Source organism: Felis catus, chromosome C2 (genome assembly GCF_018350175.1).
Source record: "Felis catus isolate Fca126 chromosome C2, F.catus_Fca126_mat1.0, whole genome shotgun sequence".
NCBI classification, from domain to species: Eukaryota; Metazoa; Chordata; class Mammalia; order Carnivora; family Felidae; genus Felis; species Felis catus.
The window spans coordinates 149989797-150011689 of NC_058376.1; the positions used below are offsets into that span (position 1 = coordinate 149989797).

Here is a 21893-nt window from a genome sequence, read left to right on the forward strand (position 1 = left end):
CTGTTGTTACAATGACTTTTTGGTTGCTCCCATTTGCGTCATTTTATCTACGTGTTTGGGTGTTTGTTTTTTTTTAATTTTCAACTCATCGGTGCTTTTTTTTGTATATTGCTTGGACGTAGATAGATAAACTAAAGCAATATTAAGAAAGTTGAGTAGGTGTGGTAAAGTAAGGTAATGGTGCATACGAAGTTGAAAAGAACTCATGCTAATTCAATAAGCAATAGAAAGCTATGGGTGCTCAGTAGAAGTGACCAACGGTCGGTGTCCTAGACACTCAGCACACTGTATCCCTCTGTGACCTCCAACTGCCGTCCCAGCTGTGGAGTGGTGATCCCTTGCTTGGTTGGCTCACAGGCACTGTCTCTTCAATTTCTTACAGAGAAAGCATCTCTAAAGCGTGGAGTTCCTTTGGGTGAGGCACCTTAAAGAAACAGAAGGGAACAGCCCTGGCTTATCTCCGGGTTTTGAATGACATCAACTCTACCCAGATTACTGGGGAAACAGCAGAACCATTTCCTCAGCAGGGTTTGAGGGAATTTGTTTGGACAGATCCAGGAAATACAATTTGATAACTCAGGGTTTATCTCATCCTCCCCTGTCAAATTGGAACCTTTCCTAGAGCAAGAAATGCAGTCAAGAATTGCAGGGTGAGTTAAAATGTATAACTGCACAGGAAGGAATCATTGACTTCATTTCTCATTGGCTGTCAGGGAGCAGGTGCTCTGGGGCTAGACAAAGAAGAGAACAGAAGGCAGAGGAACCCCTTCTCAGTCCCTCCCCCACTGCGTTTGGGATCTGAGCTTACACGGAGTGAGGGAGACTCTCTTTCTCTGATATAGTCTACAAAAGTATTTTGTTTTTATGTCAGCTAGACCCTTGCTTTTAGGTAGGACCCATGAACCTACAGGAGCAGCATCACCTGGAAACTTGTTAGAAATGCAGATCTTGGACCTCACCCTACACCTGCTGAATCAGAATTCACCTTTAACAAGATGCTCTGGTGATGAGCATTCCACATTAAAGTTTGGGAAGCCCTGATCTAGAGAAATCTCTTTGATAATCAGATGCAGAGACTATTCTAGATAGGGCTTGGCATTGACTCGGGTTTGAGTCACGGCACTGCCCATCATTAGCTCTATAACCTTGAACATCTTTTTTTTTGTTGTTCTGGAAACTGACATAGGCAGGAAATGCCTTAGTGAGCAAAAAATCGCCCTTCTGTTCAAGGAACTTATAATCAGGCAGTAAATGGATCATTGGAAGTCATCATGATGAGTTTCATGATAAGAGGAAAAGTCAAATGTTATGAGAACATAGATAAAAGGTATATAACCCAGTCTTAAAGGCAGAGATGGCTTCCCAAGTGATATTTAGACTGGTGAGCTTCAGTTAAGGAGCACGGTAGGGCACGGCAAGGGGAAGTGATGCACATTTACCAAAGTGATGGGAACAGAAGCCACATTGATGGAGCTAAGGAACAAATGGGAGGTGAGGAAGCAGAAAGCGTTCATAGTCAAGCCTTTTTAAATGTTTCTCCTGAGGATTAGCTGGAGAGAACATGGGTTGTGGGAAGATTTTTCCACATGAAAGAAATTTGATTATGTACAAACACTGATGGAAATGGACCAGTGGAATGGAGAAGGGGTAAATGAAGGAGGAGACCCCAGAGACTGGAAGGGAAGAGACCCAGAACCCAGGGGTTGGGACCAGTCGCAGGCAGGAGAGGGGTTCCTTCCTTTTGACTAGAAGGAGAGAGAAGACAGAAGCAGATGCAGGTATGTTTGTAGTCAAAGGAATCCCTTTCAGATGCATTCCATCTTCTGTAGGGAGAAGCAAGTAAGAATACTTGCCAAGAGGGAAGAAGTCTGAGGAGGGTAGAAAGAGATTGAAACAGAGGCTGTAAAAAAAAAAAAAGAGGAAAGGGCTGTTTCAGGGCACACAGAGGTCTCTCTGGGCCCCTCTGATGATGGAGAACTTGCTGTGGCACCGGTTTGCACGGTAGGGGTGGTTTTCTTTAAAAGTGCTCTTCAGCATTAAGTATAGGCTGAGACACGGAGGCTGATATAAAGCTGGGTTTTTTTTCCCCAGGTGTGTGATGAAAAGACAATGACACAGGAGCTGACAATTCTGACAAGAATATGACAGACCATGGTATGAGAGAAATCAGTCATTCTCTTCCCTCCCACATCCCCTCTGGTGGGCACGTTGGTTGTTATGGGTCCACTTGGGCCCCCAATTCATATAGGCTGAAGCCCTAACCCTCAGTATGACTCAGAATGTGACTGTATTTGGAGACAGGGCCTTTAAAGAGGGAACTAAGTTCAAATGGGGTCGTTAGGGTGGGCCCTAATTTAACATGGCAGATGTCCCGTGAGAAGATTAGGACACAGACAACACAGACAGAGGGTTGACTGTGTTAGGACAAAGCAAGAAGGTGGCCATCTGCAAACCAAGGAAAGAGGCCTCAGAAGAAACTACGACTGCCAACACTTAGATCTCAGATCTCCAGCCCCCAGAACCGCAAGAAAATTGATTTCTGTTGTTTAAGCCACCCGGTCCTAGCAGACTGAAACATGGCAAGTATGTATTGTTTTATGCACTGGCTCATGCGGTCTTACCTCCCCCATTGGGCTGTCGGTGGGAGGCAAGGGTGGGCACCTGACCCCACTGACCCCTGACTACAGGCCAACCATCAAGCCGTGGTGTGTGAGTTGAGTCATCAGAACCTCTATTTTGGGAATTTGAACCAAAACACGTGGATATGTGGATGTCGTTTGTGTTTGAATGCCGGGATCCCAATAGACCTGGGGCTAGAGTGGCCCTTTGGGGGCCATGAACAAGTTAATGAGATGGTAAAAGAAGTTGATCTGCAGACTGAGAAGCAAATAGGTAGGTAGAAAGAAGCACCAGTGAGAAAATAGCACCTAAGATATGGAGAGAGCTGGAGTGGCCCTGACTCCTGAGATTTCAATCCCCACAGGCCTAGATTAGCTTCCAATCTTTGAACTCAATAAGACCTCTCTATAACTTTATAATAACCTTCCCTGGAGTGAGCACCCCCCTCCTTAGTTGGATGGGGAGGGACCCAAGGGAAAAGATGATTTACAGCCAGAAAGTGGAGAAATCAGGGACCTGAAGTTCCTAACTAGGTTGAGGAACAAGAGGGGTGGGGTGACTGGGTAACATGTTCCTTCTGTCAAACCTGCCAGTTCTGAACATCTGTGCGTGTCAATGGGCCATCGGCCCATTATCAATATAGTGTGCTATTCCTCACAAAGGTCTTGGTTACAGGACAAATCTCTTATTTCAAAAGAGGCAAACTGGAGAGATATTTTGGAATAAAGAGTACTCTGGTCTTGAAATCAGGCCAAGTAGACCACTGCCCCTCCTTCCTTTGTATACACAGCATTCACCTTGTCTGCACTTCCTGGGGCCAATAATCCAGCTTCTAGGGAGTCTCTCTGGGTCCTCGCGGTAACCACAGAGAGACCTCCGTCCTGCGTATGTGCTGCTTACGTGGAAAGGGGTGCAGCGTCAGGAGGGGCATCCCTGCAGTATGATCCATGTCAAATGCAAGGGTACGGTGGTTGGTTGAACCCTGTAGTCCAGGCCTCGGGGTGGTATGCCATGCCCAGCCCCTTGACCCTGGTGCCTGTGCTGTGTCCTCTCATGACATTAACCCCTTGCGCTTTATGCTTTCTGGCTCATTGAATACAACCTTGCTGTGTCACCGGCTCGCAAGCTGCTTGAGGACAGGACACCTCTCTCCGTCCTCGTGGCCCCTTTGGTGTGATCATAGGGCTTCGTTTGGAGCGTGTGCTCCACAAACATTTGTTGGCATCAAGTGGAATGCCCCGTCCCCCACAGCCGGCCAGGGAATGCGGTTGTCTGACTCCTTACTGGGGACACAACAGTTGTCACGATGTCATTCTCTGCTCTCTGACTTGTTCCCTCGCCTCTGTTCAATGCATTCCTCTGGGATTTGGAAGAGCTAGAGGCACCCACAGTTTGTGTGTCTGCTCCGAAACACGAAGGTACTTTGTAGTTATGAGGCAGTAACTTTGCCATTGTTTTTATCGGAAATGGTGACAAGAAGGCAGTGATTGACTCTCAACTGCCGCCCCGGGATTTCATGATCGATGGCGTGGCCGCTTTTCCTGTCACCATCAAACGTCGCTTGGCCTTTCGCTGTGGGAATTATGGGAGTCGGAAGGTGAAGAGGGGCACATCTGAGGCCACCTGGATTTATCAGTCTGGTGTTCCAGCAGGAAAAGGGTCAGGCTTCATGATCAGTGAGAGACTATTTCCCCCACGGCCCCTGCCTTGTTCAGGTGGCTTCTCAATGTCGATATGGGATCCAGGCAGGTGCAGCGAGCCACAAATAGGATGTTGGCTGATTGGTGACGTTGAACTTCCACTTGGGAAGAAGATGAGCTATAGAAAATGCAATTACCTTTGGCTCCCCCAGTTATGCAAATTTGGACAAAATCCCACGGGACTGGGCTGGTTTGTCTTCCTGTGAAAGAAAGGTTTGTCAGCAAAACAAACAGATGAAACAAAATTGCAGGTAGTGTTCAGACATCTTAGGGAATCATTTCCCAAGCCCTTTAGCAAAGACTATATGTAAATCAATAATCAGCTGGAGTATTTACTTATTAAAGCCGTTGGTTTTCAGCTTTCTTTTTATTTATTTACTTTTTTAGACAGGGAACTTTTTTTTAAGTCTTGGACAAAGCAGAAGAAAGGGGAGTTCTCTGAGGCGAAAGTGGGCTGTGGGACCGTGCACGCTCAGATGTCCTTTTCTATCTTATCCCTCTTTCAGGGCCGGCGCTGGCCCCCCAAGCACCTCTGCAGAGACCCGGGATGCCAGGGAGGCCCATTTACAAGCCAGCAATTCCAAAGGTGAGACCTACATTTGGAGCTGTTTGATAAGCAGAGTTACTGTGCATACTTTTCAGAAACGAGATTGCTTCTGAACAAAGCATTCTCTCACTGTGGCTTTTCTTTCACCAGAGACTTGTTCTCATTCAAACAGCCTTTGCAATTAGCCCGGACAATCCTTTGGAGTTCTTCAAACAAAACAAGGGCGGAGGGAGGGAGGGAGAGAGAATAATTAGCGGGGATGCAGGTGATCCCGGGGCCTTGGAAGAGCGGCAAAGTGAAGGATGGGGTTGCCTGGGTCCGTGTCGGTGACAGGAAAGAAGGCAGGGAGGGAACGGGGCACGGCGTTAAGAGATTTCAAATGGTTGTTCCCAGGAGCCAACGCAAATACTTTTCCAAAGGCAGTGTCCCGCATGCGTGTGGCATATACCTCCTGGAGGCTGTTCCACATTATACGGCCCCAGGGCCAGTGATTGAAGTCCAGTATCGGCCCCCTAAGCCAGACTGCCAGGCAGCATAGACCAGGGCCCTTGGTCTGGTTGCTGGCTGACAAATCAGAAAGGCCACTGTGAGGGGCAACCTGACCAGCACTCCCAAGCATCTGTCTGTGGCCGAAGTCCCCAGATCCTCCGAAGACTGCTCACCCTCCCCTCCTCGCGGCACCATGTGGCTGCCATATTTTCCACGGATATATCCTGGAAGATGGCTGGGGGGACTCCCAAGCAGACCGTGCATTGTCAGCACAGAGCCTGATGCAGGGCTCAAACTCACAAAGAGTGAGATCATGATCTGAGCCCAGGTTGGACACCTAAGTGGCTGAGCCACCCAGGTGCCCCCATATTCTGGAAATTTTTCTTGTCCACCAAAGCAGAGAGAATAGCATACTGAAATCCTATGGATGCATTACCTAGGCATCAACATTCAGCAACATTTTGCTCATCTTGTTTCATCTATATATCTATATCTGTTTTTTTTTTTTTTTTTTTTTTTGCTAAACTGTTTCAGAGTAAATCTCAGCTACACACACACACACACACAAATAAGAACTTTTGTTTTTTAACATATCCATAGTGTATTATCACCAGCCCGGATTATCTAATAACCTTTGTTCACATTTTCCAGAATATCTCAAGAAAACTTTTACAACTGGTTGGATAACATCAGGGTCCAAACTGGGTCCACACATTGTTGTTTTCAATACATTTCCTAAGTTTCCATTAATCTGTAACAGCTTCTCCTGTCCCGTGTTTTCAAAGTCATTTCCATGTTGAAGGAATCAAGTCCTTTGTCCTATAGAATTTCCCATCTCCTGGACTTGGCTTCCTTCCTTCTCATAATGTTGTTTAGCGTATTCCTCTATCTCCCGAACTTCCTGTGCACGGTGGTTACCTCCAGATCCTTGATTAAAGCCCGGGTTCATTCTTTCTGGCAAGAATACTTCTTAGGGAATATTGTATGCTTCCAATTGTATCATAGAAAGAGACGCATCATGGTTATGGCAACTTCCTAGCGCACATCCTCATTAAATACATGGTGTCGTTTTTCTTAAACTTAGTAGACTTTTCTTGAATCTCAGTTGGACAGCGTTGACTTTAGGTATTAGCCCAGAGTCACGAGGAACCCCGGAACACACCCAGCAGATGACCCCTTGGAGATCAGCAGGTATATCCACAGTGTATTATCCCCTAGAAATAATAATAGGAAACTACTTCTGAAGTTTCACTTGTGGTCCACACGTATCATTATGCCCGGCTGGTGATTTTTAACCTCTCGAACCATGGTGAAGTTCTGCTTGGCATGGAACAGTGCCTGGCATCGAACCAGGTGCTTGTGTTACACACTCATTCTCGGAGCCCCAGGGGGTCAGGCACGTTCTTAATAACAGAGCAACCACATTCACAGATGTGAGCTATGGGTTTTCAATAAGCAATGTGTAAGTTTGCACGCATCAGTTAACAAAAATTCCCGGCGTCATCTAAACAAGCTTGCATAAATTAGCAACAGCTACGCTCTGCGGTGATATTTTATTATCGTCCTGGAGCTCACAACTAGGGTTTTCGGAACTGGAGCTAAAAATGTCCTTCATGCTGCAAAGGCTTCTGGTGGTGTCTCCAGAAATTCAGGCAGATACTCGAGGGCTGTGGTATCTCAAAACGTAATGCTTCTGCAACCACAGAGAACAAGGCAAACGTGAGATTAACCCAGGCTCTGCCTGATTTCTTTCTTTCCTCCCTTGGAACCAAGGAGGCAATTTTCATTTGTTAGGGAAAGTTACCCCACCGCTCAAATTAAATGACGCAGTTTTCACGATCAGGGGCTTCGAATCCGCATATCGCCTCAAGGAGCCTACTGTGCGGATCTGTCTTATGGAGACATGATCCATTTCCAGGGGAGAGGGGTCCCTCTTCTGAGTGAACTTTTGAGTTTTCAAGAAGGTTTCCTTGAGGATCTGGAGCCATTCAAGGGAATGATTCTGTCGGGCACTGGAAGGAAGTGTGTGCCAATCACACCCAAGTTAGATTATCCTTGCAGAAGAGACCAGTGGTGTTTATTGGACTCGTAGAACCGAACCCACTCTGGACCCTGAACTTTGCTTTGGTTGAGCCCATTCTCAGGTCTGCATTGGGAGGTCGACTCCAGAGCAAACTTCTGGAGGACAGCCGCACTATCATAACCAGTTGATTAATCCCCAAGCGGGTTTTCAGAGCCCTCCTCCAGGTCCGGGGGCAAGTTATCTCTGTGTCTCTGTTTTTCCACTATCACAGGGGAAACAGCAGCCTAGTTCAGAGGGAAAAGATGATTGGAAAAGAAAAGTGAGAGTGTTTACCGACACATTACAATTCCGTGAGCCCTGGGGCTCCCGTCCACCACGGAGAAAAGTTTTATTTACCTTTCCATGATAGGAAAACATGCACCCCAGTGACTTCGCCAGCTCCCCCCCCCCCTTCCAGACTGCATCCAACTGCACTGGCGGGAAGTTGCTGGGGAAGGCGGCAATGCACCCTGAACAAACGTCTTTGTGAGAGAGGCAGGCCGTCCTGGCCAGGGGCTAACGGGCCTGCTCAGTGGAATTTTTCTCCCTTTTTAACCAGACTGAGGCCTTGCTCCTTTCTGGCAGGCAGACGGGCCTCCTCTTCCAAGTACGCAGGAAAGTTCTGTTTTGACAAGCACACACATTCTTTTTCAGAAAGCCACAGAGGCAAACGCCTTTGTTGCAGACAGACCAACTCCCTTCCAGTCCAGGAGGTGAAACCCTTTCATGAGCCACATAATGGGAGCCGCAGTGGCGCTGGCCGGTTCAGTCCCCGAAAAGTACATAACTTCTATTATGTGGCTTCCACACACGGAATGTACTTCCCCTCTCAAATCCAAACTCTGGCAGGGCTGTTTGTCCGGCACTGGGACTGGCACGGAGCAGAGGTTGGCAGGAGTCATGAGGCATTTTTCTGTGGGCTTTGGTTTCCTGGCCAGTTGAACCCAGTCCAGTTATTGTCCCCAAGGTTCTGCCAGATAAAACAAGGAGAGAGCTTTTCTAGATGCCTGGTGACTCAGAGATGGGGGGAGGGGAAGGCACAAGCTGAATGGGGGGCGGGGCGTCCAAGTTCTAGCAAAGGCCATGGCCTGCAGACCCCTCCCCAAGCCAGGGCTCTGACTCTGCCCTGTGGAATGTGCAGTGGCCTCCAGAGACCTTGCCCTTCAGGCAAATGCCTGGCACCCAGGCCTCTCTCACCCTGGCACGGGGCCCCCTTCTTAGCACCCTTTGTGACAGAAAGTCAAATTTCCTGGAACACGGGGTGAGCATTTTGGGGGGACCAATCCCCTTGGCGATAGTTAGTATTCTGAGTGAGCTGCCCATACCCAGAAGCGGTCTAGAAAGTTGCTACCTTGAGGTAGTACCAAGAAGGCTGGGAGACCCCGTCCACTTCTAAAGTACCTCCCTGAACGGCCTGCCCTGTGCTTGAACTGCCTACAGCTGGAGCCACTCATTGGGACTCACTAAAGCATCTCGTCCAGGAAGTTCTATTTAAAAAGCACATATTAAACAATAAACTAAAATGCACATATTAAACTAATCGCGCCCTAATTAAAACTGGATAAATACACGGAGGCAAATCATAACACATATACAGGCTTAACTCCCCTTGCAAGTCTAGTGGCTCCTTCCCATCCCTCCTTCCTAAGAAATGGCTGCATCTTTTTCAGAGAGGAGGCTAAGGGTAAGTGTCGGCTGGACCCTTCTTCTCATACTCTCCTGGTTCCATGTTCTCCTCGCTTCCTTCAATAGTCCACGAAGACCTTCCTCCCCCGTTGGTCCAAACAAACCCACATCGGATCGACCATTTTCTAGTGTCTGAGCTGACGTGCTAAGTGCAGAAGCTTTTCAACGTCCAGTATTCGAAGTATGGAGACTTTCTGTCTTGCTTACAATTCAGCGATTCTATTTCTGCTGCCCTGTTGTTTTGGTGCCTATGTGTGATCGCATGGAACTGTGAAACGTTAAAAACTCAAGAGGAGCTCGTTTTTCCTGAAATATAAAGACTCCGAGATCCTGCTTCTTGCAAAAGTGTCTTTGAAGGCCTCCTACCACGCGCCGGTGCTCAGCCCTGCAGAGGTGGGGCAGGGCGAGAGGGTGGGGCCTCCTTGATGATGGGCAGGCTAGGGGGCATCCTCCAGGCTGTCGGTTGCCAAAAGGATTCTGACGACTCGAAGCCCTTTCCCCTGTGGTCACTTTAGGTCTCCCGCTATCGAATGCCCCTCTGGTTTCTGGCAACTGTCCTCTGACCACAAAGTAGGGCTTTGCCAATGCCTGATGTTTAATTATTTCCATTTAATTAAGTCTAGGTCACTTGTACTGTCTTGTTTTCTCCCAGTTCTTTCAAACCCAGCGTTTTGGATCAATGCAGGGAGGAAAATCCAGGCTTCAAAGCTACTCCTACCTCCAGATAAGTGTGTAAAAACAAACAAACAAACAAACACACAAATATGGGGCGCCTGGGCGACTCAGTTGGGTGAGCGTCCAACTTCGGCTCAGGTCACAATCTCACAGTTTGTGGGTTTGAGCCCCACATCGGGCTCTGCACTGACAGTTCAGAGCTGGCTTCAGATCCTGTCTCCCTCTCTCTGCCCCTCCCCTGCTCAGACTCTGTCTCTCTTGTCTGTCTGTCTCTCTCTCTCAAAAATAAATCAACATTAAAAAAATTTAAAGTATGTCATTTAAAAAACACACAAATAAAACAAAAGCACTCTATGTTGGAAAGCTTTAGGTTTCCCATTAATTTCCACTTTTATTTTTTTAAATGAAGAAAGGATAGAGAAGGGAGAACCATGAAGGGCCACAGAGGAAAGGGACAAGAAGGAAAGCAGTAGCAGGGCAAGCCAGAGCCGCTGGAGTTCATGGGCTGGCAGGAGCGGAGCTGGGTGTCCTCGACGTCGACCAGAGCATAGCCAAGCCTTCTGAGCCTTGGTGGACCATACTGGCAGCTCCAGGCCAGTGTGACCCCGAAGCCAGGCCAAAGACACCCTCGGGGAGTAACCAAGTTCAGGGTGGAGCTTCTTAGCATGGTCACAAGGAGGAGGAGCAGAGGCCAAAATGGCAGCTAAGGACAAGGGCTAGCAGCCTAGAAGCTGGCGTAGAAATAAGACAAGAAGAATCCTAGCAATGGACGTTCTGGGCAGTTTCTGGGAAGCTTCTCTCTATCAGCTGTTAGCTAGAGTCTGGATGGCAAGATGTTGGGCCAGACAGTTGGGTTAGAGGAGGGGAAAAACCAACCATAATGTCTTAGAGCTGTATACACAGAGGGTTTCAGGTAACGCTTTATGAGTGAATTAGCCTTTGAAGACTAATATTTTTAGCTCTTTGCAGCTTTAGAGGGCATGTGTCACTGTCTCCTGCAGCCCCAACGTGACTACCTGACCCAGACCCATCCCTGAGCCACATAAAGACAGTGGCTGTAAATGTGACAGGAAGTTGCCCACTGGCCCACATACTACATCTGGGGCGCCCAAAGTGGGGGCCGAAGGATGATTCCCTTAACTGGGATCTGTCTTGCTCTTCCTCTGCCTTGTTTCCAGATCTCACTTATTTATTCAGTAAATGATTATTAAACTATTACCGTATGCCTTGCACCGTGCTAAGCATGGGGCATACAGTGGTGAACAAGACAGAATTGATCTCTATCCTCATAGACCTTAGAGTCTGGTGGAGATTTCAGACAGGAAGCAGGCAAAGAAGCATAATATATATACAAAATACATACATGCATTCATGAAAAACTATGACAGCACTGCTCTGTTTTTCCTTTACAATCACTCGGTTACATTCATCTGAGGCTGTGTATGGTTGAATCCATGGATTCGAATTCAAAGATCTGGAGACACCCTCACTATCAGGAACTGATCACAAGGTGACACATCCCCAGACTGGTTCCACTCCGATCTTGCCTTCATCTCCCTGTACAGCATTATTCAGGTGGCCTTTCTATAAACAAACAAACAAACAAATAAATAAAAGGGCATTTCAGGAATGTGTGCCCAGATCCTATAGTTTCCCACCTCTCCAAGCTTAACTCATTCCTTGGTTCAAATGGCTTTTTCCTACGGTTCCTAATTCCTTACTTTTGTATCACTTATCTGTGGTCACAATAATGCTGCATAACAGACGGTCTCAAAGTCCAAAATCATAAACATCTACTTAGTTTATGGGTCTGTGTGCTGGCGGTTTAGGCTGAGCTGGCCAAGCAGTTCTGGTCTCAGAACTCACTCACGTATCTGGTAATTGTCTGACTATTGGCCATCTTGGCTGGGACGGCTGATGATTCAACTCTGCTCCCACGTTTGTGTCCCATCTCCAGCAGACAAGCTGGGGCATGTTGTCCTGGTGGCGACAGAAGACAAGAACAGAAATGCACATGGAAACATGTAAGTGCTCTTTCAAGCAACTGCTTGTGTCTCGCCCACTAATATCCCATTGGATAAAGCAAGTCACATGGCTGGATGCACAGACAGTAGGAGGTCTTCAGAGGTCATGGCTACAAGAAGGGGTGGGGAACTAGGATCGCGGATGTGATCACTTTACCATACCTACCATCTCCTTTTTTTGCTTTTTGGATGAATGAAGAGAGCTCATCTGATTAGGACGTTTGCTTGATTTAATACTGGGACATCACTGGCAATTTTTGTGTTCATATTTTTAAAATTTACCAACAGTAAAATTTACCTTTTTGGGTGTATATAATTCTATGATTTTTTTTAACACCGGCAAGGACTCGTATAATGACAAGACACAGGGCAGTTCCTCCCAGAATTCCTCAGGTCACTGATATCTTGAGACCTCACGTCTGGATGCAGCTTCCCCAAAAAACTGGTATGTTTGAGTGAAAAAAAGTTAAAGCCTTAGCAACACCTCTGGGCTATTGTGTAGCCCAAACTTGAGGTGTCAGTAAGATAAACGAGTCAAAAGAGTTAGACATCAGATGGAATGCCTTGTGAAGACTTTGGTATTAAGAAATTCTAAAAGTTTCGAGCCGGAGGGATCTGAACTTGAAGAGATCACTACATTAAACAATAACCTAAATCCTGGAGGGGTTTGAGTGCATTTTCAAAATGAGGGAGGGATGGAGAGAGAAAGAAGAAGAGAGGGAGAGAGAGAGAGAGAGAGAGAGAGAGAGGGAAAGAGAGAGAGAGAGAGAGAACAAGAACCTATGCCTCTCACTCAGTCCGGTGTTGCTCAAAACTTCTCCCATGTGCCCTTCATCTCTGCTACAATGTTCGTCTCTGCCCTTTGACTTTATTTTCCTACTATCTGGCCCAGTGAGAATAGACTGGCCTATCAGTTCTCTGTTGTCTTAATTCCTCTTGTGGAAGCTGAAGGCATTGTTTTCTTCCAAGAAAGCCCATTTGGTGCTAACTGATTTGAGGTGCCTCCCCTAGGTTTGCAGAGGGAGCAAGGTTTTAGTTCCTGGAACATGTAAGACACAATTTGATCTTTGCTACCCTGTTGGACTCCTGCCAAGTCCCCTTTCCCTGTCTCAGAGCTCTCCCAGCTGCCAGGGAATTTGATCTGGATTTGTCTTATCAGTCCTAGGGCAACAAGCAGGTGATGAATGAGAGGGACTGGGGAGGCAGCTGTCTCTTCTTCGAGGCCACTGGCATTTTTGAAAGGGACTATGTGTGTGGCAGTTGCTGGAAATGGAGGTAAACCTCACTCCCATGCTCCCTGGCCCAAGGTCTATAGTATTCTTCTGTCTCTTCTCCCTCCAACTAACTTAGAGGTGGCCCTTTCTTCTTGACGGTTCTTGGCCTTCTTGGGGCTTTGCAGTGGCCTGGTCCAGAACAGAATTTCCCGGGTGTGATTTTGATCGATCTTTAAACCATCGCTCACACTTACAAATCATGCCCAGCGCCTCGAACTGAGTGTGCAAATGTGCAACAGGTGGATGTGAGATTAAAGATGTGAGATTAAAGAATCAAGGAGAAGCTGTTGAGTCACGGCATCTGATCCACTTAGACCTGCTACGCTCTCTTCAAGAACCTGCGATGTCCTTTGAGAGGGTCTGCTTGTGAGTTGCACGTCTTCTGCTCGGCTGCAGGGAGGAAAGCCCTCCATTTCTGCCGGAGTAAAAACGTGAGCAGGGAAGATGGGACCTAGACTCATGGACATCCGGACCCAGCTGGACAAAACCCTGTATGATGAAGCCACTGGGCTGATTCTGTAGGACACTGTTTGCCTCCATGTCCTGAATAGAAGCGTACCCAGCCTGCCTAGCTGACACTTCAGCATTCCTGTGCCTCGGGGGTCTGATGCCACAAAACAAGTCAACCGTCATTTAGGGGAGTCATTTCAAGGTTTCCCATGTCTGCTCTCCGGCTCGCTTTCTCTCTGCTCCTGTCACCAGGATGTCAGCACCCAAATTAGCGCGAGGCCCCAACCCAAGCAAGCATCAACTGGATTGTCAGCCCCGTGAGTGACCCACCCTGGGGACCTGCTGTTCTAGCCTTGCCTCAGCTGTCACCTTCCTGTGGCCTTTCGCTTTCCCTCGGCATGAAGAAACTGCCAAAAACAGCAGTCGGCTTCTCCCTGAGGAAGAAGAAGCTACGTGCAAGGTCAGGTAAACACGGGGCCTAAGAAAGTCTCCCCTCCCCCACCCCACGTATACCGTGTCTCATCCTCACTCCAAGCTAAGGACCTCTATCTAAATCCAGCCACAGCACCGGTCCCGAATGGCAGGAAAGTGTTCAACCCAGAAGCCACATCCTCTGCAGTGCCACAGCCAACACCAGTGAGGGATGTGAAGTTAAATCGAAATGGAATTTGAATGACAAAGTGACATGATGTCCATCTCCCTAATGATGGGACGAGTTGGCCTTCCGTCACTGGCAAGGCAAAACTGCCAGGCCCAGATCTGTATTTAAAAGCTATTTTGCATGGCTTTAAGTCACCAGCTCAGCTCAATATCTAAAACAAAGAGAATGCATTATGGAACAGGACGAAGGGAGCTTGTTAATTTTCCCACTGATGCACTGTGAAATGAAAGCTTTATTCTAAGAATGGTATATCCTCAGGGCTCTCTCTGGAGAGACGCTGACAAATCCAAGTGTTCTTACTGTTTCCTTTACCCCCTGCTTCACGGCTTTTTTATACACATTTACCAAATATGTATATTTCATGGTATGTCAGTATCTGTAGGACTCGGTGAGTTCAAGTCTGTGATTCTTTTTAGGGCTTCTTTGACAATAGAGTGCTCAGGTGATGTTATTGATGAATACACACACACACACACACACACACACGTTTGATTGTGTACAGCCCGTCTGTGCATATTATAGAAGTGTCCATGCAGCCTGCCAGCTATTGTCCATGCTAGTGAGCTGTATAGCCCGTCTCCAATTGGAACCCAATGAAATAATCATGATAATTTTGCCTTCGTGTATCACCTTTCATCAGGGAGGATGAAAGGGCTTCACAAACTCTGGGTTCCTCTTTGATCCAGGCTACTATCTGGTGTACCAATCTCCACTGTGCATTCTGCCCTCACCCCGCAGATGGGCCTCCCATTGCCAGTAATTGAACTTCCATATGCGGAGCTCCAGCCTGGCCCGAGAGCCTCCTGTCAGCTGCCAGGAGGGGGAGGGCTGCTTCCAGAAGGGCTGTGCTTGCTGGTCCACATCCGCGACAGGGCAGGAGCTATAAACACGGGAAAAGGGGAAAGGAATTCTTAAGCCGCAATTTTAGTTTTGAGAGAGAGGTGCTTCATGGCAGGTGGAAGAACCTTCTAGGCAGTGATAAAACAAATATTCAGAAAGTAGGTGTTGCCTAAGGCTCTGTTCTTAGTTTCTCATCCACACCCAGGACTTTAGCTATTAGCTCTATGGGAAGGACTCCAACATATATATCCCAGGCTCAGACTCTCCCTTGGGTCTGGCCAGGCATCTCCAGCTGTCTCCCGGGCATTTCCATCCACATGTTCTACTAGAACATCAAACTCGACTTCTACCGAATGTACATGATTCTTCCCCCTTCACTCTCAAAGAGCTCCCTTCCCTGACTTTCCCATGTGCGGTCGCCGGAGTTACAGCCACGAGTGACTTAGTCAAGATCTGCGTTCTCGTGGAGCTGGCATTTGCAAAGGGGGGGAGAATGTAAAAAGCAGGTGATAAAAGAAGAGAAACACCAGGCGATGGGGGGTCAGGATGTAGTGGGTTAGAGGTGTAGACCTCATTGGACGGAGTGACCAACACTGGCTTCTCTAGGCAGATGATGCGCCCCGGGTGGGGGCCAGACACCAGGCGATGGGGGGTCAGTAGTGGGTTAGAGGTGTAGACCTCATTGGACGGAGTGACCAACACTGGCTTCTCTAGGCAGATGATGCGCCCCGGGTGGGGGCCAGACACCAGGCGATGGGGGGTCAGGATGTAGTGGGTTAGAGGTGTAGACCTCATTGGACGGAGTGACCAACACTGGCTTCTCTAGGCAGATGATGCGGGAGAAAGCGCCTGGGGTGGGGGCCAGAGGAAGCAGGAGAGCCCGAGGCAGCAGTGAGATCTGCCTGCCTGTGGAACCGAGGAGATGCCCGGTGCCAGAACACGAAAGAGGGCGAACAGGAGGCGGGGAGCCCAGAGAGGTGCGCAGGGGCCGGGTGAGGCGAGGTTCGCACATAGGGCGCAGAGTCCGGATTTTCATCCAGTGTCGCTCAAAGCCAGGCGACGGTTTTTAGCAGGGGCTGTGGGAGCTGATGCCCGTTACTGGCAACTCTCCGCTATGGCGATGAGTCACTCTGCTCGCTCTATGAACCCCTCTCGCTTTCCACGCAGGCAGCGTCTAGCACAGAGCGAGGGCAAGGTTTTGGTCCTCCTCCAACTCCCTGCATCTCCCCTCCAGGGTCCTGGACAGAGTCTTCTGTGTTCGAGAGCACTGGCAGCCAAAGGGAAAACAAAGCATCCCTTTTGTGATCACTGGGAAAGCACCAGATACCCCTAAGGCCGTGAACATAGCTTAGGCTTGCCGACCAAAGCCTGGCTTCCTCATATCCTGAGAATTTAAATCTGGGAGCCCACCTGCTCAGGCGTGCCTGCTGGGGGAGGGGCTGAGAGTTGGGTGGTCAGACGGGGACTGGTGGGTGCCCCGATCCTTCAGCTGCTCTGAGTGTCGGCTGTGAAGGGGTCACAGCTGCTTCTCCAGAGAATCGCCCTGGGGAGGCTCATACCTCCTTCCCCCCGCCCCCCACCCCATCCAGGGGCAGCGGGCAGCCCATGACTGACTGGAATGGGGGCACGAAAGGCCAGCCCGGCCCAGGGGGTCAGTCCAAGCCCCAGCAGTCTCCAGCTGAGACCCCATCCTTGCTCTGTCTCTTGCTCCCTCTGGCTCCCCTCCCTCCCTCCCTTCCCCTGGGAGCATTCTGTCAGTAAGCCACACGCAGTTGGCCACCTTCTCAGACTCTGACTGTGGGGCAGGGAATGTAAGACAAAGCGACCTGTAGCCAGTCCTTACAAGGAGGCCTGACTCAAGCCCGCCGTGAAAGCTTTCACCCACCTTTCTCTTCTCAGTCCATTCAGGTATTCGACAAATATGTCGAAGCACGCTTCATTCACTGAGGCACACAAGGAACCGGATGGGTACGGCCCATGCCCTCGGAGCTTGTTAACCAGGGGGAAAGGCGCATGTTAGACTGCCAGACGCATCCGTTTGGGCGCGTGGTGGTGGCTGGGCGGCCTTCCACACTGTAGGGGGATTGTTTGCCTCCAAAGCCGTATTTCCCAGACGGTGCAGGAGTGCAAGTGAGTCTAGGAAGAAGCATGGCCACCAGAACCTTCTGCTTATGAGCTGCCGGGATGCAGTTAGAAATAGGGGCCCAGATGGCATTACCAGTCTCACCGTCTCCCTTGAGCGGGCTGCCGCCGGTGAACCCATGTAGTTAAAGGGGCAAGAACCCTGCAGGAGACCCCCTGGTGTGGCTCACACCTCCTTCTCCTAATTATTTTCCTTTTTTGTTTTTTTTTTGGAGGGAGGGAGGGGCAGAGGGAGAAAAAGAGAGAGAGAGAGAGAGAGAGAGAGAGAGAGAGAGAGAGAGAAAGAGAGAGAGAGAGAATCTGAAGCAGGCTCCCTGCCCAGTGCAGAGCCCTATGCAGGGCTCATTCTCACGACTGTGAGATCACGACCCGAGCTGAAATCAAGAGTCCAACATTGAACCGACCGAGCCACCCGGGTCCCCTTTATATATATTTTTTTTTAACTTGGTTATTTCAGCCTCTTGGGAGAGGCTCAGCTTGTGGGGGAATATGGCTGCTTCCTAGAAGAGTCTGGCCATGACTTCAACACCAGTCCCACAAAATCCAACACGGCTCAAGACCCCCCCATGCTATCGTGGGCTGAGAGCCACCCTGCAGCTCTTGTGACCGAAGGTGAACATCCCAGTCATCCCTGGGCTTACACAGAGGCTGGGTCCTGTCAGAGAATTCTTTTCACCCGGAGTCCCCAGCCACATTGCTGGGAGGAGAACTTTCCTGGGTCTATGGGCTCTCCTAGAGCTCCAGCTAACACTAATCATCCTCTGTGCCTCAGTTTCCCACCTGGAGAAGGAAGAGGAGGATGGCAGACTGAGGCTTGTTCAAGTCAGTCTGAGGGTGCAGCCTAAGGAAGGTCTCCCTGAATGGTGGCCGGACTCCAGAACCCTCTGTTAGTGCCTACTAATGGAGGGCATAAATTTGGATCAGGGCCAGGATCATGTGTGTTCACCTCATGCAGTTACACAGGGCTTCCCACTGGGAAGGTCCTCAGGCTTGGTTTAATGCCCTACTCTTGCTGCCTCAAATTTCTTAATAATTCGTAAACGATGAACTCTGCCTTTTCATCTTGTCTTTGGCCCCACACCTTATGCAGCCAGTCCTGGTTGGGGCCCCACAGCAAGAGTTGTTTGGGGTTGCCTGCCAAGAGGCAGGGGGAAAGGTGAAACTTCCCCGGGACGTCTTTCACCAACCTCACAGGCTCTGCAGCCGAGGTCTCCAGTTAGGCAGTGTCCCGGGGAGAGCGTATTCCCAGTATAAAGCCATCGGACTGTACAGAGGCCAACATGGCGGACAATTCCTGATGCCCCAGGGTGGTCAGCAGGGAGAATAGAGGGGAAGAGGGGCAGGAAAAAATCCTGCTTGACTGAGAGCAGACCCCGATCTGTCCTCTCTTACTCCGGCAGATGTTTGGAGTTGCTTTTCTCGGGGAGCTTGTGTGGGCTCCTTGGATGTTCCCTGCTGGCTCTTTACTGGGCCTTCCCTCCATCCAGACAGAGGTCTCTCTGTCCCAGGAGTTGGTCGGGCTCTTTCCACGGCCCCTAGAGGTCCAGCCTTCCCGTCAGCTCCTGGGGCCTTTGTAGAGATGAATTCAGGCAAACCCCACCCTGCTCCCCTCTGCATCCAGCTCGATCCCCTCAACCTTGCGGCCACGGACCGCTTTGTCTCTAGCAGCCATGAAGGAAGACACTGATCTCTCTTTCCACACTTCTCATACAGCTTTACCCATGTCACAGCCTCCTGAGGCGTCCCATGGCCACGTCTCCCTAAATCTGAGGCCAAAGTAGCACTCTACCATTTCCCCTAGATGGGATGAGGAACCCCTTGGCAGAGCAAGTATTTTCTCAATAAATAAATACATAAATAACACACACCCCTGCAAAATTCTCGCTCCCTCTCCTCTCTCGCTACTGTTTTTGCATATTTTGCGTGCAGAGTATAGTTGAGTGGCTGAGAGAAGATTCAGGAGCCCTAAAACTGGTTCTTGACAATTTTCTTTGTAAATTTTACATGAGGGATCTGGCTTTGGAATTTCACACCATCGTGTCTCATCCTCTCTGTGGAAACTTCAATATTAACACCTTGTTACAGGTACAAAGCCCCGGACTAAGTGCCGCAAATTGAATAACGTATTATGTAGCCGGTCCTGTCAAGTTTATGAAGCATCTCCCGTAACTGGCCCCATCTGGTCCTCCCAACAGCCCTGTGGTAGACATTATTATGTTCTTACTTTACGGGTAAATCTTCAGAGATTCAGTTGGCTGTGTGCTTGCCCTTGCAACTCAGCTCATAAATGGGAGGGCCACCACGGAGGCCCCCCTCCCCGGTCTCCTCACTCCCAACTGCTTGCTCTGCCCTAGTGCGTCTCTGCCCGGGAAACAGACATGGCTGCTGGTAAATGAGACACAGAGCAGCCTCCAGGGAGCTCTCTACAAGGAATGAATGAAAATCCATTGCAAGCTGTAAAACGAAGGATCAACAGAACGGGTTACTACTTCTGTGATTATTACCTTTAGCTCCTGGGTCATCTGGGTTGACTGTCTAAGATGCCCAAGTTCACCTAATATGGTCATCCCACTCCTGGATTTTGGATAACCCTGAACACCGTCTATCCTTGTCTTTGCCTTGTGTTCCCTCATTGCTTTGAGTATTGTTGCAGGTCAGTTATACCCTCCCTGACCCCGAGTGAAGTTTACTTTTCCTGCCTCCCTGTACTTCAGGCCTCTGCTCATTCTCTCTCCAAACCACCTTGCCCTTCACAAAGGTGAGAAGGTGAGTCCACACGGAGAACCGCCCTGGCCTTGAGTGAGAGCAGCTTTGTAGTTGTGAGGACATTGTGAATGATCTAGAAAAGTTGCTTACCAAAGGGCAGGGAAACACTCAAGTGAAGGGAACATCGGCTAAGAACAATAGTTAGTATGTAATGTATTTTGTACATGCTAAGCACTGTTGTGCATGATTTTTTTCTACTAAGTTCATGGGTTTGTGAACCCAGGAATAATTATCCCCATTCAACAAATCCCAGCTGTTAAGGTTAAGTACCTAGCCTGAGGTCACACGTAAGCGGTAGACCTAAGATTTCAGCCCAGATCTTTCTGAATTTGAAGATCAGGCTGTTAATCATTATGTTGTGTGTGATCTGACCCCTTGAGGACGGTGGAGAAGAGTACTGCAGATATATTCATGTGGGTAAAACCATAAGAGCTATTTTAAAGAGAGAATAAAAGCACGTTTGTTCCCAAGTTCCACCCATAAATATGCCGTGAAAACTTGCATGATTCCTCTCGATTCTTTTCTTCCAGAGTTTCCCAAGCACTCTGCCGTGGATCATAATGTACATAACGGCTCTTCACGTGGACGTGTTGCCAGCTCAACCTCCTTATAAGAATTCGGGATGCGTTACAGAAACACGGCTCTCCAAAACTTCGCGTTCCTTTAAAATTTCATTCTGAGGAGTAGTCATGAGGCCTGCTCTCGCCACGGCCAAGTCCACCACATTAAAGCAAATGAAAACCTAACTCAGATGATTCATATAAAATTAGTCTTTCCATAACCTTTTATATTATCAAAGTGCTTTGCCCCTCTGGTGTTGGTCTGTGTAAACCAAGTGATTCAGCCAGCCAAAACATCAAGGAGAAAGATCCCACCAGGCTTTGATTGAATTACATAGTCCATTTTGTTGTTGTTGTTGGCCATTGCTGAAGTTTTCGTATGAAATTAAAACAAAAGAGCCTACCCCTCCCAGCTAACATCTCTGTAAGAAAATCATTGGCCGGCCTTTGTTCTCCTCCCCTCTGTAGAGTGAAGGACCAAGCCCTCCCATTTAGTTGCAAGGTGGCACATTTGAGAGCTTTGTCCCAAGATACAAGGTAACCCAAAGAGTAGGTCTTCAGCTTGGGTTCTCCCAGCAGCAGACCCTGAGGCAAGAATTTGAGTGTAAGCGACCCTGGGTGGCTCAGTCAGTGAAACCTCTGACTTCAGCTCAGGTCACCATCGCGTGGTGCGTGTTTTCAAGATATACATCAGGCTCTCTGCTGTCAGCGAAGAGCTTGCTTCAGATCCCTTCTCTCCCTCTCTCACTGCCCCTCTCCCCCTTCTCAAAGATACACATTAAAAAAAAAATTTTTTTTTGAGTGTAAATGGTTTATTCAAGAGAGGATCCCAGGAAACATGGGTGGGAGAGTGAAGAATTGAAAGGGAAGGAAAGACAGCCAATAAAAGGTCCATTGTCAAAAAAGTTACACTTTGGGAGGCTAGGGGTTAATCCTGCTTGTGTCCTCTGGGAGTCAATGAAGAACGTGGGCCTCTGAGTTTCTGGCCTGAGAAGTGAGGAACTAAGGATATTTACACACCATCTCCCATTACACACTATTTTGGAGCTGCTAGATAAGGAAATCCCTAACAATTCCAGCTTCAGGCAAAGTGCCCCAGGTGCTAGCCCTGAACAGATGGGCCAACAGGCATGGAAGTGGTAAAGGCCAAAGCAGGCTGCAGCAAGGAAAAGGGGAAGAAAAGGGCAGAGGCCGAGCTGACTCCTTCGTTAGGCACAACATCTGGGGCCCATGAAAACGTTTTAATTCTAGTTTCTTTTAAGATCAGAAGGAAGAATGGACATAATCATAATGAATACGTAAAAATAAATCCAGCCTGGATGGTATTTGTCTTTATACCAGCACAGTCATAAAATAGAATTAAAAAAAAAAAAAAACCTTTTTTTTAATGAACAAAGG

General features: G+C 48.6%; 1 long non-coding RNA gene across 1 annotated transcript in view; it reads left to right on the plus strand.

Moving 5' to 3' along the window:
* The window catches only part of LOC109491583, a 78744-nt gene extending 57818 nt beyond the window's left edge, over positions 1-20926 (plus strand). The window contains exons 3-5 of the long non-coding RNA XR_002745509.2: positions 4826-4905; positions 6481-6546; positions 20466-20926. This is a non-coding gene — a long non-coding RNA (uncharacterized LOC109491583). The remainder of the gene's footprint in view (positions 1-4825; positions 4906-6480; positions 6547-20465) is intronic.
* The last annotated feature ends 967 nt before the right edge of the window (positions 20927-21893 follow it).